Here is a 20,312-nt window from a genome sequence, read left to right on the forward strand (position 1 = left end):
AGGAAAGTAGGATTAAAACTTGTTCGCTTTACACACATCAAGTTTTTGGCTCCGTTGCCGCGGAGTGGTTCTAAAATTTAATTTGATTACTAGTGTTATCGATCCTTTGTGTGGGATCCTTCTTGCACAAAGTTACTGCTTTAGTAAATTAGTTATTAGGATAAATTTGAAATTTTTATGTTTTAGGATTTTTTATTAAACTTTTTCTGTTTTATCCTTGAACTCGCCGAGTGCATTCGAAGCTACTCGGCGAGTCCATAGCTGATTTCCAGTTTCATTTTTAATTCAATTTTTGTTCTTCTTACGCGTGTCTTCTGTTTTGTTTGCAGTTCGTATATGACCAGAGGAGGAGGCACACCTTTGATTCCACCACTTGAAGACCCAGAAGCAACCTTGAAGAAAAACAAAGGCCAAACCGTAGGAGAAACCGCAACATCAAAGAATTCGCCATTGAAGAATCTAAAATCTATTTTTAGTAAGAAAAAGAACAAGAAAGCGGGTGAATCCAGCAACTTTTCAGAGGCGGACGAAGACCCGAACAAGGACGATATCGTGTACGAATCCGAAAAAGAAGAAAGCGAATCCGAAGGAGGAAGCGACATAGAGGTCAAACTAGCTAACACCATGGCTAACATCGATGAAGTTCCCATAGGAGAATGGAAGAAAAGGATGCGTGACGACACCGGCCCGGGGCTTGTACAACCCATAATTCCCGCAACTGCCACCTTTGAACTCAAAGGCCACATACTAGCACAACTTAAGGAGATTCCATTCTTCGGGAAAGATCACGAGGATGCATACACGCACTTAGATGAGGTCAGTGACATAACCGACTACTTCAATGTCCCCAATGTGGCTCGCGACATCGTTTTGCTTCGTATGCTACCAGTCACGTTTAAGGGAGCTGCAAAAGACTGGCTCAAATCACTCCCTCGAAGATCCATTACCACTTGGGCCACGATGAAGGAAGAATTCATTGATCAATTTTGCCCTCCTTCAAAGATAGCCAAGTTGAAGAAAGCCATAGCAAACTTTGAGCAACAAGCTGGAGAGTCCTTATACGAGGCGTGGGAGAGATACAAAGGTTTACTAAGGAATTGCCCACATCATGATCTTAATAGCCAACAAGAAGTCTCCATTTTCTATGATGGAGTGAATGTGACCACAAGACAACTTCTTGACTCGCAAGGACCGCTCACGAAGAAAGCACCCCCGGTGATAAAGAAACTAATTGAAGAATTCTCTAAACACTCTAGAGAATATCATAACCCAAGGAATGAACCAAGTCGGGGGTGGTGAATTCTATTACTGATGATATGGTAGCAATGATGGCAAAATTGGAAAGCATGGATCGAAGAATGACTAAGATGGACCAATCCATCCATGCCATTAGAGTGGGCTGTGAAAATTGTAGAGGGCCTCACCTTACAAAAGACTGCGACCTTGATGAGAACGGGAACCGGAAAGTACAAGTGTGTTACTCAAGTGGTGATAGGTACGATGACAATTGGCGAAAACCCAAGAAGGAATGGCTCCCGTATGATGAGTACAAAAAGGCAAATGAGGAAAAGTATAAACAAAAAGATAGGGGCTTTTATCAAAAGGAGGAACCGGTACAAGAAAAGAAATCAGATTTTGAAGACATGCTCACGAGATTTGCAGCTGCATCCGAAAAAAGACACAATGATACCGATGTTGCACTAAAAGAACCACGAAATATGTTAAGAGAGCATCAAACCATGATGATAGATCAACAAGCCATGCTTAGGAATCAGCAAGCATCTATTCTGAACATTGAAAAACAACTAGGCCAACTTGCACTACAAATAAACGAGAGACAACCGGGTGGACTTCCTAGTAATACCGAAAATAATCTAAGAGGTTCACATATAAATATCGTGACGACTAGGAATGGGAAGATTATTACTCCTCTGATCCCCATTCAGAAAGAATATCCAAAACTGGTGCAAGAAGAGGCAGAAAAGCAGAAATCACTGAAACTCGACACGACTCGCCGAGTCGAAGACACGGACTCGACGAGTCCACCACCTGAATTGAAAAAGGAGCCTCCTGTTAAACCTTATCAACCTCCATTACCTTTTCCAGGCCGAGCTAGACAAGAGAAGCATGATGTTGATTATCAAAAGTTCCTGGAACACATCAAAGCCCTTCAAATTAATATGCCCTTCATCGAGGCGGTTGCACAAATGCCCAAGTATGCCAAATTCTTAAAGGAACTCCTCGAAAATAGAAAGAAGATGGAAGATGTTAGAACAAAGTTCTAGTAGGATTGATTGATTCTAAGTAGAAAAGCAATAAATAACGTAATGAAGAACACAGGAATGGTTTAACTGATGTCAAATGATTAAGCTTTAACACCTCAGAAGAGCTCGATTAAGAACTTCGACTGTAGAGGTGTTTAGGGTTACAAAGCATAATGATAATAATCATGACCGTATCTAAGGCATACATGCATGCACTATATATAGCTTAACCCTAATCAATAATCACGGATGGATAGGCCCAATCCGGATATACAAAAATAAAGCCCATGACGCAACACAAAATACCCAACAATCTCCCCCTTTGTGTCAATGGAGCCGAGAGCTCAGTTTGGTTGAGCTATAGAAGACTTCTTGACGGTCTTGAACAGCTTCGGTATAATAGCCAGTAGAGTATGACGAAAAGTAATATACCACCAAAGCATGTCAGTGAAGTTCTTCTTGTCTGACTCAGTGTTGTGCTTGCATCCATGAATAATATTGATTATGTGCTCCAAGCAGTCCGTTGAGAACAGATGCTTGTCAACAAGAGCGAAAAGAAATCTGGTGGCTCCGCCTCTTGTGAACATCACCGTGAGATGTGTAGAATCAATTTGACCCATCTGCATCTTGTTCACATCTCCAGGCTTTCCAGTTGGCTTCACAGTTGGTTTCTTCTTCAAAACACCAGCAATCTCCTAATCCATTGTAGCAACTTCATGGACATAGGAAGCCAACATCCTCTTCAGATGATCTAGGATCGGCTCATACTCCTTCGCATTAGTGAGCAAAATGTTGTACAATAAGATCCAATCATGAGGATTTAAGTTAGGAAGATCTACCAGGGAAAACACAGAAACCGAGTTGTCTGAACCTCGGGTTATCTTGAAATTAACATTAACAAATTTCCCTGCAAGCGAAGGTTTCAGCACTTTGACTGTCGTAATCTTCTGTGCACTCCAAGTCAGATACTGCGGCTGACCGAACTTGAGATAAAAATCAATAAGTTCACGATCAACTTGAGGATGAGGTGAGGGAACTTGAACTGTTGAATCAAAACAGTGAAAAGTAAATGCCTTTCGTGTTATAGGCATATCAAACTGTGAGTCCCTCGTATTTTCACAATCAAACGAAGCTACAGGTTCCAGCCAGTACATACTTGGAAACTCTATCGCTTCTTTGATCAGCGTTTCCCTAGTCCAAGGAGGAAACAAAGCCTTTTTGCAAATAAGGGCATCATGCTCTTCCTTGTTCTTTCGCTCCCTCTTTTCTGCTTCCTTTGCAACCCGAAGGTTTTCATCTAACTCCTGATCCCTTTTCTTCCGTTTCAGGGCATCAGCAATAGTTTCTTCTTCATCACTATCATCAGCAAGGCCTTTCTTATTTTCTTGATTACCAGAACCCGAAGCTACATTACCCTTCAGTTCTGTTTTGACAGTGACCTTCGGTTTAGCTTTCTGAGCACCTTCTCCCCCTTGTTTTTGAGGAACGAATCGCTCCGAAACACCCTTCATTTCATGTAGAAGTTCAAGTGCACCAAGAAGCTTGGAGGTCAGGTGATTCCGGATTGTCAGTGTAAGAATTGGATCATGAGCCTAAAGAACATTGTGCAGCATATTAAGAACGTCACCAGCACAACTTCGAAAAACGGCACGCTCAGTTTTCAACAAAGAAATTTCCCGCTCAGCTTGAGCCAGTTGAACCTTCTGGACTTCAACGGTAGTGGTTTGACGAGCAAGATCCTCCCTCAATGTACTCTCCTTTGCTAAATCAGCATGGAGCTTTTCAAGACGAGAATTCACTGAGCTAAGAAGAGAAGTGTTCTCAGCTTGAATCTCAGAACGAACAGTCTCGAATTTGGCTTGCTCCCCTTGAAGTGACTTTGAGAGAGAGTCAACCGAAGCATTCACCTTAGATGCATTCGCATCAGCATGACCCTTAAGGGATTCAAGAAAGATCTTGGAACTATGAATGAGTTCTGCAACATCGGTTGTAGCCTTCTGACATGAAAATGTGGATGCTTCAACCGCCTTTGTTGATTTATCAATTGCTCCTGTATACTGTTCAAAAGCAGTGTCCAGGAAAGCCTTCAACACAACATCATTGTACTTCGAAGAAGAGGCGAGCAATCAATCAAGCTTATCATCGAGACTCTGTACTTGTTGTCTGGTTACCGGAGCATCTTCATCTTCATCAGTGGGAAGTCTATAAGGACTATAATAGGTTGAGTCAAACTCAACATTGTCACCACCGAGAGTAGCACCAGAATCATTTGAGGGTGAGGGTGAAAGAGGTTTGGATGTAACAGGGGTTTCAGTTTCAGTATTAGCCCCCGTATCAGATACGTTGACGTTTACTGGAGGTTCGGTTGTAGTGGTGGAGATAGGAGTAGTTGTCGTAGTTGCTTGTGAAAAGATGGGAGGTGGTAAAGGAGTTGTAGAGATTGGTACTGTATTAACTGGTGGTGGTGGTGGCACAGTAGTGGTAGGTTGAGTTGTAGGAGTTGGTGGAATTGGAGCAACCGAAACTGGAACAGTAGTCTTCGTTGGAGATGGAGGAGGAGTTGGAATTTTGTCATGGAGTGGTTCTGTAGGAGTTGGAGAATGAGGAGGTGTATTACCTCTTGGTGAACCATGCTGAACTTCTTCTTCCTCATCAGCCGATTTCTCCTCATCATGTTCTGAACTTGAAGGAGAAGGACTCTTTGATTTCCTTTCCATCTTCTTGACTTTCTTTGGAGCCGAAGAATCAGCCTTTTCAACCTTTCGCTTTTTGGACTTGACAGGCTTGGAAGAAGGACCTTCGGTTTCCACCTTCTTGGTATCTGCCCTCTTTCCTCGCTTTGCTGGCTTTTCCACAGCATCTAAGGCAGCTTGCTGTTCAGGAGTCAGTTTTTTTGGGCCCTTGGGAGTAAGCTTTCGGTAGTCAGCCATCACTTTACTTTCGCTCGACACACACATGTACATTGTTTCATGTATCGAACCATTGTGAGAAAACTCGGTGGCATTTGAGAAGATAATCTTCTTTGTATGAAAAGTAGCCACAGAGGAGAGCATTGCATCTTTCATAACCGGAATCTGTAAATTCTCAATGGCTCGTCGGGTGATGATGGTCCAGAAATGAGCACCTGAAATCTCTGAATGTCTCGTTGAAGTGTTGAGACTTTGCACCAGTTGCGACCAAACAATAGAGCCATAATCCAAGTTAATGCCATTGTAGAGACCATAGAGAATGGTCATAAAACCCTTACTCGTACCATCTGACCCAGCTACCTGTTCTGCCAAACCCTTGTTGATAAGAGTAAGTAACCCATTCCATTGCGGCGGCAAACAGGACTTCTTAAACTTTGTCACTGTTGTAGGGACATCAGTATAACCCATTTCATAAAACATCATAAACAATTGGGTTGTGGTGATGACATCAGGAGATATGACAGAAGCATCGACGGCAAGCCCTAACAGGGAGTAGAATCAGACTTTCGAAATAGATGCCTTGTGATTGAAGATTTGAACATAGATAATCTCCTTGTTCTTGTCGTAAGACGCAGTAGAATACACTTGTGACAACAGAGACATGGGTACTGATTCCACCTGCGTAAGAGCGATAACCAGTGGGGAGTACTTGAGACATTCAACAACGTGGAGCATGTACGAATCATACAAAAAGGGGTTTAGTTGAATGATCAGGTTCTGAGTAGGTTTGATCACAAGCAATGACGATGATGCAGTTTGATATTGAAGAGATGATGATTCCGCCATTGTTGATGTAAGGAAGAAGATGAACAATTGCAGATCGCCTTGTGTATTTGAGAGGGTTTGAAGAAGGTAAAAAGGTACAATTGGTGTGAGAAACGCTTTATATACCGTTGCCAGGAGAGAGAAAGAATCTCCATAATGATGATACGATCACTGAAACGTCGCCTGAAAAAGCGCGATGTGACAGGTTGGTTTCCCCAGATAGACGTCATCAAGTGTGGGTTTAGGAACCGTTCAAATTCACGCGCCCAAAATCTTATCCACATATTGTCTTTTCAAATTCACTTTCGCTCCATACGTCAAAATAACCACTTTCGCTCCCAAAAAAACTTTAAACAGGCCATAAGGAACATCAACCAGAATTTTGGAAAATCACAAAGAATTTTCGTGTAAGAGTGTGCCAAAAATAAAGAAATAAAGCAAAATGTGTATGGGATGTGAGTGATGTCTTTAATAAGACATGAAGCAGATGATTTTGGGCAAGAATCTCTTCCTTCAAAGTCAAGAGAGACTTGAAGTGCTTGTGTGGTTCCCCGAGAAAATACGATCGAGTGTTCGTAAAGAAACACCGAAAGGCTTCTTTTCAAACAATGGGTCTAAAGGGTGGCTTAGCTTCAACCGAACATCGATACTCAACATAAGACCGAAAGTTGGATGAAGTACTTGTGAGACCGATGTGGTCTGTTGAACAAGTAGGTTAGATAGAATTTGTTGTGACTGGTGATGTTATAAAAATCTCAAAAACATAAACCAAACTGTATCTTTTTGGGAAGAAATGCCTTGGTGTTAGACAATTTCATAAAGATCACTCAAAAAAATAAAATGAGATTCTGGTAGGTAACAAGTGAGATCTTGAATATAAATATTCACCGTTAATTCATAATTGGTGTTGGATTTTGGGTCTCACTTAGCACGTGGTGTACGTATCTAAGATCATAAACACAGGTTTTGTGTAACCATAAACCTCAGTGGTAATATCTGAGAGTCTCAAGGGTTACCTTGGTGAAACGAAAGTTGATGGAGAATATAGAGGAGGTGGTTAAGGAACCGAAAGTACCCCTGCTATATAAAAGTGACAAAGCAGAAAACTCTTAACTCATTTGAGAAGAGTAAGGTAGCTCATGACCTGAGTTAAATTAGCAGCCTGATTGGGAAAAAACGATAGGTATAGATCGAATCATTAAGGCCTTACTCATAGTCTTAGAGGCTTCGGTCTACATGCAGCAGTATGCTTCTAGGGACACTTAACTAGTTCAAATTAAAATGGTCGTACCTGCCCTAGCTCCAATTTATGTAGCAACGATGTACTTGGTACCTAGTAAAGAGAATAAACAAAGACAAACAAACCACACAAACAAAACAAACAAAACAAAAAAAACAGAAGATAATTAAGAGAAAAACAAAAGATAAAACCTTTTGGAATTTTGAATTTTCTGAAAAAAAAAAATAATAAAAACAGAAAAAGAAACAAAATGAAATTAATGTTAAAAACTCTAGGAATAAAAATAAAAGAGAAAACATAGCACGAAAAAGATTTAAAAGAGAGTTTACAAAGTATACAGCCGAAATCAAACCTTAAAGAAATGAAGCGAAATAAGCCGAGCGATCGGTTTATTTCGGTTCCCTAAAATTCCGGAGCCGAAATAGACCGAGCGTTCGGTTCATTTCGGTTCCCGAAAATTATGGAGCCGAAATAGACCGAGCGTTCGGTTCATTTCGGTTCCCAAAAAATCCGGAACCGAAATAGACCGGGCGTTCGCTCTATTTCGCTTGTTTAATTTTTAGATAGAGGTTTGAGGGTTCGGTACCGAATCTTCTTCCATCATTCCCAAACCTTGTAGAAATTTATTGAAGCTTGCTTCTGGTAAGGCTTTAGTGAAGATGTCAGCTAGTTGATCAGAGGATCGAACGAAATGAACTTCCACGTTTCCATCTTCATCATGGTCCTTGATGAAATGGTATCTTAGTTCAATATGCTTTGTCTTTGAGTGTTGCACTGGATTGTGACATATTCTTATCGCGCTTTCAGAGTCACAATAGAGAGGTATTTTCTTCATACTCAGTCTGTAGTCTCTTAGTTGGCTTTGTATCCATATCACTTGTGAGGTACAGGATGCTGTAGCTATGTACCCAGCTTCGGATGTTGAAAGAGACACATAAGTTTGCTTCTTGGACTGCCAGCTAACAAGTTTACCATCAAGAAATTGGCATCCTCCAGTTGTGCTCTTTCGGTCCAGACCGCATCCTCCAAGATCGGCGTCAGAAAAGGCTTGAACAAAGAATCCGGATCTAGCAGGGTACCAAAGACCGAGAGAAGAGGTTCGCTTCAGATAACGAAAAATATTTTTCACTGCCACCATGTGAGGTTCTCTTGGATTTGCTTGAAACCTGGCACAATAACAAACAGAGAACATAATGTCTGGTCTACTTGTTGTTAGATACATAAGAGACCCTATCATTTGACGATAGAGTGTTACGTCAACAACAGGTTTTTCCAGAGATGGTGTTAACTTTGTGCCAAACGCCATAGGAACCTTCACCTTCGAATCTCCCATCATACAGAACTTCGCTAGCAAGTTCTTCGTGTAGGCCTCCTGGTTGATAAAAATGCCTTCTGGTCCCTGTCTTATATTCAATCCAAGGAAAAAGTTAATTGGACCCATTGCACTCATTTCAAATTTAGTCTCCATCAACTTCCTGAATTCAGCCGTTAAGCTAGGATTCGTGGAGCCGAAGATGATGTCATCGACATAAATCTGAACTATCATTAGATTTTCACCTTCTTTCTTTCGGAAGAAGGTTGGGTTAACCGAACCTTGATTGAATTTCGACATTTTAAGAAAGCGAGTTAATGTTTCATACCAGGCCCTTGGTGCTTGCTTCAGACCATATACAGATTTCTCCAACACATAGCAGTGATCAGGGTATTTCTCGTTCACGAACCCAGGTGGTTGCTCAACGTACACCGTTTCTTCTAGTTCTCCATTTAAGAAAGCACATTTCACATCCATTTGAAAAACTTCAAAGTTTTTATGTACAGCATATGCCAGAAAGATTCTAACGGATTCCAACCTTGCTACAGGAGCGAAGGTCTCCTCATAGTCTATCCCTTCTTCTTGGCAATATTCCTTCACCACCAACCGAGCCTTATTGTGAATGACGTTGCCCTTTTTATCCAACTTATTCCTGGAGACCCATTTTAAGCCGACCACAGAAGCATCCTTTGGAGTGGGAATCAACCTCCAAACTCAATTAAGTTCAAACTCATGGAGTTCATCTTGCATTGCTTGTACCCAATCAGCGTGATCAAGTGCAGCATTAACCGTCTTCGGTTCGATTTTCGAGACAAACGAATTAAACATGCAGAATTCAACATGAGAGAATAAGGCAGTTTGTTTCGCTTTCAATTGAGAACGTGTGAGAACTCGCTCAGATGATTCACCAATTATTTGTGTTTTGGGATGATCCTTAGTCCATTTCGTTAGAGGAGGGTAATTAGGGTCATAGGCAGGATCCAACTCTGCATTTACCTCTTCTTCAAATTCTGATTGATCACCTTCGTCATTTGTATTCTCATTCTCCCCCTCAAATGGCGACGCGTATCCCATGTCAGGTTCAGGATTCTCCCCCTCGGTTGGAGTTGGATTCTCCCCCTCGATTGGACTATCATGGGTTGGGATTGGAGTTGGATTCTCCCCCTCGATTGGACTATAATGGGTTGTTTTTGGTACAGATGAACCCTCCCCCTTGAACGTTGAGCTGTTGTTTGGAGGGTTAGTTGAGGGTTGACCACCAGTCGGTTTAGGAGGTTCATTTTCCATATCTTTTGCAGCTTCATCGATGATCTTTTTCAGATTGTCGATTTTGTTGTCTGCTGCTTTCGCCTCTGAGTGTATAGCCTTTTCCAGTTCATCAAATAGCCTTATGTACTCTTCAAACAAGTTAGAAATGGGAACCGAGACTTGTCCTGATTCTGGAAATATTCCCCCAAGGTACTTTCTCTTGTTTGAGCTTTATTCATGTAGTTGTCATCAAAGGTTACATAGTAGGTTTCTTCAATACGTTTGGAGCGTTTATTCAAAACCCTATATGCCTTTGAAGTGAGTGAATAACCAAGAAAAATTCCCTCATCGGCTTTGACGTCGAACTTGTTTCGGTTCTCTCTGGAGTTGAAAATGAAGCATCTTGAACCGAACACGTGGAAAAACTTAACGTTGGGCTTCCGATTGTTCAGAATCTCATACGGAGTGATGGAGAATCGTTTGTTAAGTAAGCATCGGTTCTGAGTATAGCACGCGGTTGCAACTGCATCGGCCCAGAAGTATAGCGGAAGAGAAGCGAAGCTTAGCATGGTTCAGGCTGCCTCACATAAGGAACGGTTTCGTATTTCAACAATTCCATTCTGTTGTGGTGTATAGGGGGCCGAGAAGTTATGAGATATCCCCTTTTCAGCCAGAAAATCTTCAAAATCTTTATTCTTGAATTCAAGCCCATTGTCGCTTCTAATATTCCTCACCAGCTTTCGCAGCTGCAGTTCCACTTGCTTGATAAACGCCTTCAACTTGGGAGTCGCGTTTGATTTCTGTTTAAGAAAGAAAACCCAAGTGAAGCGTGAAAAATCATCTACTATGACAAGAATGAACTTACTACCACCGAAGCTTTCGATAGCCGAAGGTCCACATAAGTCAATATGCAGAAGTTCAAGAGCTTCAACAATCTTTGTATTGATACGTGTAGGATGGCTCTTTCTGCTTTGTTTGCCCATCTCACACGCTGCACACAGGTGTTCCTTATCAAACTTGAGAAGAGGAAGGCCTTGAACATGATCACCAAGCACCAACTTATTAATCTCTTTGAAGTTCAGGTGCAATAGGCGTCGATGCCACAACCAGCTTTCATCAGAGTTCGCCTTTGACAACAGGCATATTGCTGGTTTTCCTCGAATTGGGTTGAGATTTAAAGGATACATCTCTCCCTTGCGTTCAGACTTCAACATAACTCTTTTGGATTGATTTTCAATAATTTCTGATCCCTCATCATCGAATGAAACTTTCAAACCGGTTCCCACAACCAATTGAGATGAACTGATGAGGTTGTGCTGCAATCCTTCCACGTAAGCCACTTTTCGAATTGTGAATTCTCCGTTGGTTATCATTCCATATCCTTTGATTGTTCCATAAGAATTGTTTCCTTACTTCACACATCCACCATCCTTAAGAGACCGAAACTCCCTCAGCTCTTCCCTCCTTCCTGTCATGTGACGTGAGCAGCCACTGTCTATGTACCATTCGTCATCGAACTGCTCGTCACTTATAACCTGCAAATTAAAGCAGATTTAGGAACCCAAAGTTTCTTGGGCCCTGGTGAGTCTTTTACAGAAAAAGGAATGGCAGCAGAAAGATCAACCAAATAAGTTCTTTTTATTAGAGTAGTTTCGTCTTTTCTTTTGATGGTATACACCTTGATTTTGTTTTTATCTTGTTTAAATTGTGGTGTATCAGATGGTTTGTCGTTAGATGGTTTTGGAATATTCTTTTGAGTCCTAGGGTTAGCTGACTTTTTCTTATTATTGATGTCAGAATTCGAATCAAGCTTTCCCTTTCCTTTTATGTCCTTCATTGAATTCGGCTTTCGTTGGCAGCAAGAAGGACCGAAACTTGACTTTCGGTTTTCAGCCTTGACGTTGTGACCGAAACAGGATGTTCGGTTCTGAGCTCTGGTGTTGGAAATGAAACTGGATGTTCGGTTCTGAGCTTTGGAATAATATGAGCTTGGACTAAAACTTTCCTTTCGGTTTGGCTTGTCATTTTCTTTGACAATTGACTCTTTCTTGGAAGGAACATGGTTAGGGTTTTGAGACTGCTAAAATCGTTTTCGCTCATTCAAATTCTTCATGTATCTCTGATTTCTTTGGCGTTTCTGTTCAGCCAGCTGCTTTTGAGATTTATGAATATTGAAGCTTGATTTTGGCTTCTTCTTTTGAACTTCGGTTATCTTGGAAGATACATTGAATGCCTTCTTTGGTTCTTCTGGTATCGCTTTTGTTCCACTCGTGCTTGGTTTATCAAAACTTGAGGGTTTGTTGATGGGTTCAACAATGTATCTACCTCTTACCCTCCACGAGGTTCGCTCCGATAAACCGACGGTTTCGTCTGCATTATCGATAGGGGCAGACCAGAAATAATCGTCGTACCCTTCAGCATTGTCTGTGTCGACCAAGATTTTCAATTCTGCTGTTTGTTTTTCAATGACCCCTTTAACAGCATATACTTGATTTGGCACTGTTTGAACTTTCTGATAGACCATTGCTTTCTCTTTGAGTTTCTGCGGCTTGTCCTTTGACAGGCGAGCATATTCAACTGAGTTCTCAGATATGAGTGGTTTTTCATTCTCGGTTTCGCTCTTCATAAATTCAGAGCAATCAACCACATCTTCCACTGATATTTCGCTCATTTCACTTTCCTCATCAAATTCAGACGTGTTTTCTATATTAATTTTATGTTCTGAAATTAATTTGGCGTTAGACGAATCAAATGTTTGAATGGTCTCGGACTTAATTTTCAACCTATCATTTTCATCTAAAAGATTTTTGAGCATACATTTATGTTCCTTAGAGTCAATAAAGGTCTCTATCTTGTCTAGTCCGATTTTATAAGTGATGGAAGTCTCTTCTGAGGACATTATGGATTCACACTCAGCGATGACCTCATCCTCCTTAAATTCAAGGAAGGGTAAGATCATCTTATGAATCTTTTTCCCTATTTCACAATTTAAGTGCAACTGAGTAATATTCGTATATAAGCGTTTAGCAATCAAGCAGAAAACATTGCGTTGTTTCAAAAACTTTAAATTGTCTCGTTGTAAATAAATAATCTCATCCCTAGCCCTAGTTAACTCCGTCTCCTTTAGCTCGATCCACATCCTTCTCTCCTTACTCTTCGAAAACACCCTGTTGAGTTGGTCAGTTAGGTTAGAGTTCGCTAAGCGAGTTTGCATGAGACTATCACTTAAGTTAGAAAATTTAAATTTTAGTTCATTTAATTCTTCTTCATAATTTGTTACGGGAACTTTAAGTGATTCAAGGATGGATTGTACCTTTTTGATCAGCCGATCACAGTCGTTGATCCTCTCACTCACGGGCTTGGCTGCAAAACACTTATCCTCAGTCAGGTTCGGCTCCTTATGCTCACCTTCGGTTGGTCTTCCAGCGGTAACCATCAAACATTTCCTAGCCGAACTAGTAGCTTCCTCTCTCGCCACGTAAGCTCTTCCATGTGTGGGTTTTCTCACTTCTTCATCCTCAGAATCGGTTGACCAGACTTCAACGCCACCGAACTCATCTTCATCCACATTTTCCTGCACAATCAAGGCATTCATTGAACTATTAGATGCTTTCTTTTTCTTTATTTCTTCCAACTTTCGCATGTAATAAGCCTCATCATCTTCACCGTCCCTTTCTCAACCATCTTCCTCAACATGCAATCTTTGGCAAAGTGGTTCTTGCCATGACAATAATTGCAGTCGAATCCAGAGTCTCCAACAAGCTTGCTTTCTTTCTTGTCTCCATCCTTTTGAGAGGTGTTCTTCGTTTCTTCTTTCACCTTCTCAGAGCTGTAACGTCCTTGCCAGTTTCGGTTCTTATTGACATGGAACTTCTTTCGTGCAAACTTCTTTGGGTTGGTGACCATCATTGCATATTCTTCGCCAGTAAGGTCACACTCAGACATATCTGAATCCTCCTCTTCTTCTGCTACACTTTTGCCTTTTGAGACAAGGGCCAGCGATCCCACACCCGAAACTACCTTTGCCTCCTTGGTTACCACGCTTTCATGGGATTTAAGAATACCCACCAGTTTCGCTAGCGAGTATGATTTAAACTGTTCATGAGCTTTCACTGTTGAAACCACTGCCATCCATTCTGGTCTTAAACCATTCATGAAGGTCACCTTTTGCTCAATTAATTTTCTTTCAATGTCGTGCTTGATCATCTTGCTGAGGAGATGATTGAAGCGATCGAAGGTTTGTATCAGTTTCTCTTCAGGTTTCTGTTCGAAAGCTCCAAATTTTGAGAGCAACAAGGTTTGGATCGAGTGTTATAGATCCTCATTGGTTGAGTACAGTTCTTTTAACCTATCCCAGATTTCTTTAGCCGTCGTGCATAAACCTACTAAACAAAAAGTGTCAGATTGCAATGTGAATCTGATCATCCTCATGGCTTTCACGTTACATAGCAGCTTGTCCTTTTCATCCTGTGGAATCTTCTCTACGTCCACCAAAAGTTGATTATAATCTTTTTGAGTCATCACTGTCCTGTTCATTCCAGAATGAACAAACGGCCCAATCGTGATAGCTTCCCAGATGAGATAACCATTATCTTCATATCCAACTACGTAATCTTCAAAGTGATGCACCCACACTTCATAGTCTTGAGTGTAAAGAATGGGAACCCTTGTAGTGGATCCAATGCTGTTGGAGATGTTGATGGGATTAGTTTAAGAATCGCCGTGAGACATGATGAGCCTTTCCTTGGAACTGCTAGAATCAGACTTGTAAACTTGAGATTAGGGTTTTATCAAACACAAGAGTTACCGTCGACAGGAAGAAGACGGCTTCTTTATATTCGATAAAAGAGGAAACCCTAAAGAATTCTTCAAACAGAAGGAATGTGTATTGATTACACAATCTCCTGCTCTGATACCAATTGTTAGAACAAAGTTCTAGTAGGATCGATTGATTCTAAGCAGAAAAGCAATAAATAACATAATGAAGAACACAGGAAGGGTTTAATTGATGTCGAATGATTAAGCTTTAACACCTCAAAAGAGCTCGATTAAGAACTTCGACTATAGAGGTGTTTAGGGTTACAAAGCAATAATGATAATAATCACGACCGTATCTAAGGCATACATGCATGCACTATATATAACTTAACCCTAATCAATAATCACGGATGGACAGGCCCAATCCGGATATACAAAAATAAAGCCCATGACGCAACACAAAATACCCAACAGAAGAAGTAAAGGAGGTAGTTCTCAATGAAAATTGTTCAGCCGCCATGTTGAACAAAGTGCCTAAGAAGAGAGGTGACCCGAGTAGTTTGACATTGCCTTGTCAATTCGGAAATATGGCAACTATACATGCATTAGCGGATTCGGAGGCAAGTGTAAATCTCATGCCATATTCGTTCTTTAAGAAATTAAACCTTCCGGAGCCAAGGCCAATTCGAATGGCAATACACTTAGCTAATAAAACGGTGACATTTCCAAGGGGAATATGCGAGGACCTATTGTTAAAAGTTGATAAGTTCGTGTTTCTAGCCGACTTTATAGTACTAGACATGGAAGCGGATCCTCAAGTCCCGATCATACTTGGAAGACCCTTCCTCAACACCGCGAGTGCTATAGTAGATATGCGAGATTCCAAATTCACCCTTAGGGTGGGGGACGAATCAGTTACATTTGGGGTTGATCAAGCAATGAAGCATGCAAGTTTTAGTGATGATATGACATTCTCCGTAGATATGTTGGACGAACTAATAGAAGATTGGAAAAAAGACAAGTCGAGCAACTCCACCATTACTTTTGAAGAAGATTTTGATGCTGAAAGGGACCTGAAAGAGATAGAGAGACAGCTAGAAGATGTCGACTACAATGATTTAATCATAAGTGCAGAACGCTCGAGTCGCCGAGTCGACACCCCAGACTCGACGAGTCCATATGGGAAATCGCGATCAGATGAGGACTTTAACCTGGACTCGACGTGTCACCTATCTCGACTCGCCGTGTCCAGTGTGCAAAACACAAAAACAGATCTTAAAACTTTACCTGATCATATGGAGTATGCATTTCTTGAAGATGGTGATCAAAAACCAGTAATTATAGCTTCTGACCTCTCCAAATCTGAAAAAGAAGAGTTAGTCCATGTCTTAAAGAAAAGAAAGAATGCCATTGCATGGAATATCACCGATATCAAAGGAATAAGCCCCTCTTATTGCTCTCACAAGATCAACCTGGAAGAAGGAGCAAAGCCGGTAGTGCAACATCAAAGGCGATTGAACCCTAACATGCAAGAAGTGGTCAAAAAGGAAGTAGTCAAGCTTTTAGACGCGGGGATCATTTATTCTATTTCCGACAGTCCATGGGTTAGTACCGTTCAAGTGGTGCCCAAGAAAGGCGGGATGACGGTAGTAACGAACGAGAAGAACGAGCTTATTCCGACCCGAACGGTAACCGGTTGGCGGGTGTGCATCGATTATCGAAAGCTAAACGATGCCACTCGTAAAGACCATTTTCCCTTACCTTTTATAGATCAAATGCTTGAAAGATTATCCGGCCATAGCTATTACTATTTCTTAGACGGATTTTCTGGTTACTTTCAAATACCTATAGACCCAATTGACAAACAAAAGACTACTTTCACTTGCCCAAGTGGGACTTTTGCCTATCACCACATGCTTTTTGGGTTATGCAATGCACCTGCGACCTTTCAAAGATGCATGACGACAATATTCCACGACATGGTGGAAAAGTTTATGGAAGTATTTATGGACGATTTTTCTGTTTGCGGATCTTCCTTTCATTATTGTCTTGCTAACCTTGACTTGATGCTTGCTAGGTGCGAAAAAACCGATTTAGTTCTCAATTGGGAAAAATGTCACTTTATGGTTAAAGAGGGTATAGTCTTGGGTCACAAGGTATCCAAAGCAGGAATTGAGGTGGATCGGGCAAAAATTGATACAATTGCTAAATTACCTCCACCAACTAATGTGAAGGGCATTAGGAGTTTTTTAGGTCACGCGGGTTTTTACCGCCGTTTTATAAAAGATTTTTGTAAAATAACTAGACCTCTAACTCAATTACTTTTAAAAGACGCACCATTTAATTTTACTAAAGAGTGTCTAGAGGCTTTTGAAATTTTGAAAGAAAAATTGACTAATGCCCCGATCATTATTGCCCCGAATTGGAAATTGCCTTTTGAAATAATGTGTGACGCAAGCGACTTTGCATTAGGAGCCGTACTTGGCCAAAGGGTTGATAAGCACTTTCGACCCATTTATTATGCAATCAAGACTTTGAATCCGGCCCAAGAAAATTACACCCCAACCGAAAAAGAATTGCTAGCTGTGGTGTATGCTTTTGACAAATTCCGCCCTTATCTTATTTTATCTAAAACCACTTTTTTCACTGACCACTCTATTATTAAGTACTTGTTTGCCAAGCAGGATGCGAAGCCTATATTGATTCGTTACTAGAGTTTGCTTTTTTTACCTTTTCTCATTTTATCTTTCGTTTTTATTTTTCGATTTTCTTAGGATTTTTCTATCCAATTCTTCCTAATTGTCTACAAATGATTGCTTGAGGAAAAGCAAGGCCTGAGTGTGGGGTATGGTGTTAATATTTTAAGAAAAGTTTTTAAGAAAAGTGAAGTTTTTAGAAAAAATTTCAAACAGCTTAACAAACTCGCCGAGTTAGGCCACCTACTCGACGAGTCGTTACGTATCCAGAAAAATGGACCCGTGACATGACACGCCGAGTCGGTACCCTTACTCGACGTGTCGCTATTATTTACTGAAAAAATAATAATTTTACAATTCGGTAAAATTAGGGTTTTAACCCTAATTGAAACATCATTCTCATTCCACACAACAGCCGCCTCTACACGCCGTGCCAAACTCTCTCAAGCTTTCATCTTCATTCTTCTCTTGATTTCTCCAAAATCTTCATACAAGGTAACAATTTCTCAAGCTTTCATCTTCATTCTTCTCTTAATTTCTGAAAGAAACCGTTTTTGAAAATACATGATTTCTAGGGTTCTTAAATTTGACATGTTTTGTTATTTTTTTTCGCAATGGTTATGAATTAGTGTTTAGGATACCTTCGTGGACAAATCCCTGAGATAAATTTAGAGTTTACATGACTCAATACAGATCGAATCACAGCAGAATCCGAATTGTTCATCGGGCACGCCGTGTCTGTCACTGACTCGACGAGTCCAGTCGTGTTTGTTAGAATTTATGTTTTGATATTTTCTGTATTTTGTGGTTTGTTTGTGTTGTTTGTGTTATTTTGCAGGAACAATCCTTTCAGAAGGGGTCAAAGCTCCCGTGGGAACCAAGAATCCCATCCTTGGTTAAACTTTCCACGGATCAATTCCGAATCGACTATGAGGTAGTGGAGGAAGAGGTTGGAAGAGCTAAAAAAGAAGGAAATCAATGTCCCGAATGAAATTGATTGGGAGTGGCTTGGACGAGTGCGTTATGAGGAAGAATTAGCCCCTTATTTGGTCAAGACATTCACACATAATGGGGTGTCAATAACCCGTGACGGATGGAACCGGTTATTCAGAATTCAAGAACCGGTGTACCAGGAATTATGGTGGGAATTTTTCTCCACCATTTCTTTTCGTGGAGGAAATGATTATTATAGTCCGGGGAACATTGCATTTTGTCTTGGTGGGGAATACCGCCATTGTATGGAGGATCTGGCTTGGAGGTTGGGAATTTATGACCAACAATTGGTCAACACTGGTGCATTTGGTATTTTTCTTGAACATTGTCACCAAGTTTTTCCGGAGGGTGTCAAGGGTCCTATTTGGTGGAGCACTATTGCTAACAAGGTTTACATCCCCAAGTCTGTTCAAGAGGGGAGTATCAGATCACCCACCCACCGACTAATTCATCGCCTAATCTCAAGCACGATCAACATGCGGAAAGACGACGACATGGTTCCTAACCTTGATGTGTTTTATTTGTGGAGTATTATTACTCCAAATACTTTTTGCAGTCTCCCATATTGCATGGCATCCTATTTATCCGAGGGAGCAGTCAAGGACAGGAAGACTTCCAAAATCAATGGCGGGATGTTTGTGGCTCGCCTAGCAAGGTCGTATGGGTTGATGAATGCATGGGCGTGGGATATGTTGACAGTGATTCCGACCCCTCCTTTTAATCCCATTCTTTTTAGAAGAGTAAGAATTATTGAAGATTATGGAGGGGGCCACTATGCTATTCCTCATGATGATCCGGTGATAGCACCCGAGGAGCCGGGTAGGCGAGTGAGAAGACGCCAAAGAGAAGACCATGATGAACCACCGGTAGTCCCGGTTGATGATGAAGTACCAATGGATTGGTACAATGTTGAGATGCGCCGGTTACAAAATGATTTGGCTAGGGGGATCAATTTTAGTAACCAATCACACATCCAATTGTTTAATCACTTCCAACTTCCGCATATTGATGGAGGAAATTATCCGTATATTCACACATAGGAGGAGCGGATAGACACGAGAAGAAGTGGAGCAAGCAGAAGCGGAGCGCGGGATGCTGATGGAGATGATGATGAGGAGGAAGAAGAAGATTGAATGATCCTTTTTATTTTTATTTGGTTGTGTTGAAAAAATTTTATTTGTTGGTTTTTGTTTGATTTTTTTTGGACAAGTAGTTTAGGATTTGTTTTTGGTGTGTTTTCTTTTATTACATGGTTTGTTTTAGTCTTTTCAGAACTTGGATAAAGGGTTTGCACAAAAAGGGTCTCGAGAGTGATAGAAGTGTCGAGTCTAGGCAAGAGAGAATGGAATCCGAGTTTAGAGTCCGGTCAAGAAAAGAGTTGGAAATTGTTTAAATACTGAAGGAAAAAATGGGAGAGTCTCAAGTGATCAGTTTCCAAATACATCAGAATCAACTTTGGAGCAGAATATAAAATTTTCCACCCAGCGATGGACTTGCCGAGTGCACTTACTGACTCGACGAGTCCCAGTGTAATTTCACGAATTCTGCCTTTTCGTGTTACAACTCGGCGAGTCACATACCACACTCGACGAGTTGATACGTATTTCACCTCTCAAGCTTATGATTTGATGATTATTTCACACAGCGATTGGCTGCACTTATAAAGATCAATTCCTGAAGATTTCCGAGAGTCTTTCCTTCAAATTTTTTTAGAGCTATGAACCACACGAGATATGACGCCCAAGGCATGGATGAGCTATTCCCATGCCAAAGTCAGCTGAAGATGGAGCTCAAAAGAAGAAATATCAACCTCGCCACTACTATTCCGGGGGAGTTTGTTCCAATTCCCTCTTTACTTTTGTGTTTTTCTATCATGCATAACATGCAATGGAGACACTGCATGAATTAAGTGTGGGGTAGGGGGTTGGTTACATTAGATAACTTAGGATCTTAATTTAGGCTTAATTTTAAAAAACAAATTGCATTAAAATTGCTAGGATTAATTCAGAAAATTATGGTAAAAGCAATTAGGATTCATGCTAGTATTATGTTTTATGATTCTATGAG

At 40.9% G+C, this 20,312-nt stretch overlaps 1 non-coding gene across 1 annotated transcript; it reads right to left on the reverse strand.

Annotated features, from left to right (window-relative positions):
- Positions 1 to 1,008: 1,008 nt before the first annotated feature.
- Positions 1,009 to 1,115, reverse strand: LOC145123019 (small nucleolar RNA R71). Its single transcript, XR_013714899.1, has one exon. It is a non-coding gene; the product is annotated as a small nucleolar RNA R71 (small nucleolar RNA).
- Between the last annotated feature and the right edge of the window lie 19,197 nt (positions 1,116 to 20,312).

The sequence above is a fragment of the Lactuca virosa genome, chromosome 6 (genome assembly GCF_052849685.1).
Source record: "Lactuca virosa cultivar CGN04683 chromosome 6, Lactuca_virosa_CGN04683_v6, whole genome shotgun sequence".
NCBI classification, from domain to species: Eukaryota; Viridiplantae; Streptophyta; class Magnoliopsida; order Asterales; family Asteraceae; genus Lactuca; species Lactuca virosa.